Source organism: Ursus americanus, chromosome 21, assembly GCF_024610735.1.
Source record: "Ursus americanus isolate L20-20 chromosome 21, mUrsAme1.1.p, whole genome shotgun sequence".
NCBI classification, from domain to species: Eukaryota; Metazoa; Chordata; class Mammalia; order Carnivora; family Ursidae; genus Ursus; species Ursus americanus.
In genome coordinates this window covers 19,865,254-19,871,253 of record NC_142147.1, presented here as the reverse complement: position 1 = coordinate 19,871,253, position 6,000 = coordinate 19,865,254, and the positions used below count along the sequence as shown (strand labels likewise).

The window sequence follows — 6,000 nt, the reverse complement described above, 5'->3', positions numbered from 1 at the left end:
TTTGTATCCATCCATTCAACTATTTTTCTGTCTTCCTTTTTGTCCTTCCAATCACCTATCCATCATTTATCTTTTTATCCATCCATCCACCCATCCACCCATCTAACCTGCACTGCTATCATCAAATGTTCATACTAGTAATTTCTGAGTTATAGTGTTTGGTGCCGTCGTTTTCCTCTTTCTGCTTTGTATAATACTTGAAATATTAAATGAATATAATGTTTTCATATTAAAATGATTATGTTTTCCATGGGAAAATTTCTTGAAATGAGAGATACAGAAGTTGATCCTAAGTAGAAGAAATATACTTCAAGAAAACAGGAATTTTAAATATTTTATGGATCTCCCACACCATTCAACATAGTCCTGGATTTTGCATAATGCCCACAAAAACACATCAAAAACAACTTTATATACAACTTTAATTCTTCTCTTTTAGCCTATGCGCTGAAATCCCATATTCCATATCACACCAAAAGCCAGAAACACACTTAAATGCCCATGTCCTCCCTTACAGTTCCTCATTCCATACAATTTTGGCTTTGCAACTTGACACACTCATCTTGTCCCATTTAAGTTTGGCTTTCTAGATAGATTTTTATTTCCTGATTTTGAAGAAGTTTAGAAAGCTAAAGGTAGAAAATAATCTTGAGATTATTTAAGTGCCAGACCATGACATTCCAGACCTGGCCTTTCAAACATAGTAAGCTGGTGCCAATCCCTTGAGGGTGAACACTTTGCACTTAAAAGGTACAAATCACTGAGTAAGAGAGTGTAGGAGTACATAAATGGATATATATTTTATGCATTTATTATGTATGTTCTGTCTCACAGCCAAAGTGATTAGATGCAGCCTCTGTGTCTGGCTGATAGGCGTGGAAAAAAGAAACACTAATTTTAGACAACTCCTCTTTTAGGGATTGCAGCTAACATTGGCCTGTATCAATTAAACTCTGGATGTGTAGGAAATTGTGGGAGAGAATCCCTTAAGAAATTCTTTATTTAATCACTCAGACAAAAAAGGATTTTTTTTAATAGAAGTTAACATTGATAGTCAATTCATATTATTTTTCCAGATGGCCATACCATCTGAGGCATATTTAACGAGGAGACCTCAAGGTGTGTGCAATCTGATGGCTTCCTTCCTTCATTTCAGTGTGTAACCAAGTTTACTCTGTATTCCATTTCCTTTGGGCATTTCAGTTGGCTTTTATTGGGTGGAAGCAATGTATTCCAGCTCTCCTACCTCCCTCTTTTACAAGGCTCATTCTCCTTGGGTATGAACAAAAATAGAAAAATAAGCAAATAATGTAGGTTTTATTGAAATAGAGAAGGTAGATAACACGACGTAAGCAAACCCTTCTTAAAAATCCATGTTCTGTCCAAATAGAGGGTTACTTCACTCAAAGCTTGATTGGTACATCATCCATAGGGAAGCGCTGTGGTATTACAGTAGCAAATATGGGATTAGGATTCCTCCTTTTATCCAAACTACCTTGTGAGAGCAATTTGCTCTTGATGATGGAGTACTCTGGGTGTAGGCTAAAACAAAAACAGAAAACAAAAAGTAAAAAAGCAAAAACACAAAACAAATATAAAACCTGCCTGCATAAGAAAATAGTTGAATCAGTGTCTGCTACGCACAGAAGAAAAACAGGAAGAGAAGAATCTGAGAAGAGAGGAAGCAAATGAGTATTTTGGAAGTCTGGAGCCAACAGACATAGATGACCAGTAAAAAACCTTCCAATACTAGCTGGTCTCAAAATAAGTGAAATAGGAATGTCTATAAAAAAAATATATATATATATATATTTTTGTTTGTTTGTTTTTACATTTTTTAGTCTTGTGATATAACTTGCTCTAAAGTTACCAAACCTTCAAGAAAATATCCGTACATACAAAGCACTCAGCAGCAGAAGTATTTGGGGTAAAGAACAGAGTCGCTATCCTGAAGGTCAAAAGCAGGGCTAAAAATGGGGCAGTTATATACAGAAAAATGAGAATTTTTCTCATTCAGTTGAAGAAAGAAATTGGAAGCAGGAATGTGATGGAAAAATTCAACCAAATCCATAAATGGTCAGAGAGGGACAAAGACTTAAATTCTCCTCTAAATAGGAAGTAATATCTATTATGACTCAATATCAAAGGACTGTTTGGCCTAACTGACCTCTGGATTATACACTGAGTATCATACAGACATTTTACAAATGTAAAGAGAGAAAAACTACATCAACATACCAAATCAGAAAGATCACTGGATGAGATTTAGAAAACTCAGATTTTAATTGACACCCTGCCATCAATTTTCTCATTGACTTTGGCAAAGTTATGTATCTTCCATGATCTCCAACTGTAAAATGGGACCATCTGACTGGGTGTTCCTTCAAGTCTTCTGAATTCTTAAAACTGTTCTGAAATGTGTCAACTGTAGTAAACTTTTAATAAGACACAATCAATTTGTCGTTCAGTTACTCCTCCCTCTCAACATTACCTTTGTAAATATTTTGTTTAATTTATAGCACTAATATTCATGATAACAGAGCAGTCATGAAACATGCGTTGTGAAGAAATGATTTTTTTTTCTCTTATGATAGCAATGGGTCAGGCTATGAAAGTGATCTCTAAATGAGTAAATCTGGCAAAATGGCATATAATTCTGTATGCTGCATTACCTCCTAGCCATCATATCTATGTGGGGGTGAGTAAGCTTCTTGGACAATGGCCAACCTCAGAGTCTGTGAGCTGAACAGCTTGCCTCTACATTAAAGACATCTCACTAGGACACATGTCTGTATGATACCTTTTTCTCTTTTACAGCTACAACTGTCTAATAACGTGCCACTTTCTGTAAGCTAGCTCAGCAAATTCTGCTCATTTAAAAAACATCAATCTCCTGGCTGGATTTACCTTTCTTTCAAAGACTGTAATTTGATTGTTTTCATGCTGTGAATTGATAGATGGAGCATTCAGAGGGGTACTGTGATTCTGGGTACAAGTGGAAAACTCTAATGGTCCTGTCTTTGTCTGATAGGAGAAAACTATTAATTAGCTTGCTTTCTTTTCCATTGTGGTTTCTTTTCCTGTATTCATGAGAAGCTTAAAAATGTTAAACTGATGCAACATCTGTATCTACTATGTCTTAGAGCTCCCTTGCTTGCTAGAGAGCGGTACTGTGGGATGGTCAAGGCAAAGGACAAAAATTTTCATATCAAATAAACATAGGTTACATCTGGTTCTGCTACCAGCTGTCTGATCTTGGGCAAAACACTTAGCCTCTTAAACCCTATTTTCTGTAGCAGCAAATCAGACACAATTATGGCACTTACTTCACATTATAGTTAGAAGATCAGATTATATATATATATATATATATATATATATATATATATATACACACACACACACACACACACACACACACACACACACACAGCATTCAGAACAGTGCCTGCCACAGCATGACCCTCAATTAATACTAGTTACCTTTCCCCCACCCTCCTGGCTTTATGTGGATGTCTCCATCCTACCCAGGTGAATTATGGGAGGGTATTAAAGCATTTGATATATAGACACCCTTCAATATGTTCTATTTTCCCTTAGCATAGCCATCTTACTTCCTGTCCCCTAGTCAGCTAGCTGCGCCAAGATGAGTCAGGAATTTACTGCTTAGAGTCAGTTACATGCTTGATGTTAAATCCTAGGTTGTCTGGTTTTCCAATTGGCAGGTCTTACAGAAGCATTTATTCAGGTGCACGAACCCTAGTGCATATAATTTAATACAAAACATAGATGTCTCCAAATACCTTTCTGATCTATTCAAATCTAACTGATATCCACTGTATTATCACCTGAATGTCTCTCCTTAACTAAATAAAATATTTCATATGCCTAAATTCTGTATTAAAACTTCTCAGGTGCTGGGGCGCCTGGGTGGCACAGCGGTTGAGCGTCTGCCTTCGGCTCAGGGCGTGATCCTGGCATTATGGGATCGAGCCCCACATCAGGCTCTTCCGCTATGAGCCTGCTTCTTCCTCTCCCACTCCCCCTGCTTGTGTTCCCTCTCTCGCTGGCTGTCTCTATCTCTATCGAATAAATAAATAAATAAAATCTTTAAAAAAAAAAAAAAAAAAAAACTTCTCAGGTGCTGAAACAAACTAATTAGTCCTCTCAGGTACTGTTTCTCTACTGCATTAATTATACTTATTGCATTTTAATGCAACTATATCTTTATAAGGTTGTCTGACCTTGGTGTTCTTCACATCATGAGTTGATGCTCTACTGTCTTTGAAAATCACCTATGCTAGTGTCTGGTTTATCATGGGTAATAAATAAATGGTAGCTTAATATAGGTTTCCCTAACTATCTGAAAGCAGAGTGTTCCTATGAAAACTTTTGTAAAGTGAAATGCTATCAAGTGAAGAAGCAGTTACCATTAATTTATAGGGAAAATTTTGAGTGTTCCCAGACCCAAAAAATAACCTTAGGTTTTTCTGATACTTTTGGACACATCTTGCTAATGGATGCACAAAATAAATTGAGATAAAGCACAGATGCTCACAGACACAGTTCAAAGCTATGGCAGCTTGATGTGGGAGATGCTGAGTGTAGTTCTCAGGGAAGGAGCTTGGTGGTGCAGCTCTCCCTGCTCAGAGGCCCTTTATAACGGCTTGCTGCAAAACCAGACATTAACCGCTATTTTCGCTTTTTGCCTTTCCCTGTAAAAGTAAAAATCCTCTTCAGATTTTTTTTTTTGTTAGCAAAAACAGGTATTAATACAGGTCTTTCATAAAACTGAAGTGGTATAACAAAAACTTTTGAAAAGCGGGGATACCTGTATACCAGAGTTGAAATAAACCTAGCTATAAAAATCTTAACTCAGAAACCACAAGTCTTAGGGTTTTCATTCAATTCACTACTTACTTCTAGACCCTTTATATTTTTCATAGTGTGATTAAAGAAAAAACACTGTCAATGTATTTTGCTTGAAGAAGAAATCAACATGACTATGTGTGTAATTGGTTATGTCCAAAAAATTCTATGGATGTGATTCATCATGGCTGGTAAAGATACTCTTGCCATAGAAAGCAAGATAAGATTACTGAACCATAGAATGCTTGAGCAGGAAGGTACCTTAAACCTTAAACAGTGCCATTTCAGTATCTCTCATGCTATTAATATCAGGATCAAGTAATAACTGGGTCAGAGTATATTTGTCTGGGGCCCAAAAATTTGCATTTTAACACCTTCCCTCAGTGATTTCTTATGCAAAATAAGTTAGAGAACGACTTATCTTCAACACACTCACGATACAAAAACATGAATGAGACCCAAGAAGATATTTAGCTAAGATTACCTTCATTAATCTCTTTATTCCAAGCAGTATTTGTTTTTCTTTCATTTTTTAAATTTGAATTACAGTTGGCATACAATGTTATATTCATTTCATGTGTACAACATAGTGATTTGACAATTCTGTACATTATAAAATGGTCACCACAGAAGTGTAGTCACCATCTGTCACTATACAATGTTATTGTAATACTTCTGACTATATTCTCTATGCTCTACTTTTCATCCCTATGACTTACTTATTTTATAACTGGATGTTTGTATGTACCTCTTAATCACCTTCACCTATGTCAACCATCCCCTCACTGCCCAACTTCTGGCAACCACCAGTCTGTTTTCAGTATTTATGAGGCCGTTTGTGTGTGCATGTGTGCGTGTGTGTGTATCTGTGTATATGTGATTCCACATATAAGTGAAATCATACACTATTTGTCTTTCTCTGACCTATTTCACTTAGCATAATATACTCCAGGTCCATCCATTTTGTCACAAATGGCAAGATCTCATTCTTGTTTATGCTTGAGTAATATTCCATTATACGTATATGTGTGTGTGTGTGTGTGTGTGTGTGTGTGTGTGTGTGTGTATCACATTTTCTTTATCCCTTCATATATAGATGGCTACCTGGGATGCTTCCATATCTTTGCTACT

General features: G+C 36.3%; 1 long non-coding RNA gene across 1 annotated transcript in view; it reads right to left on the bottom strand.

Annotated features, from left to right (window-relative positions):
- Positions 1-371: 371 nt before the first annotated feature.
- LOC148108227 (uncharacterized) overlaps positions 372-6,000 on the bottom strand; it is a 28,307-nt gene continuing 22,678 nt past the window's right edge. The window contains exon 3 of the long non-coding RNA XR_015720849.1: positions 372-1,542. This is a non-coding gene — a long non-coding RNA (uncharacterized LOC148108227). The remainder of the gene's footprint in view (positions 1,543-6,000) is intronic.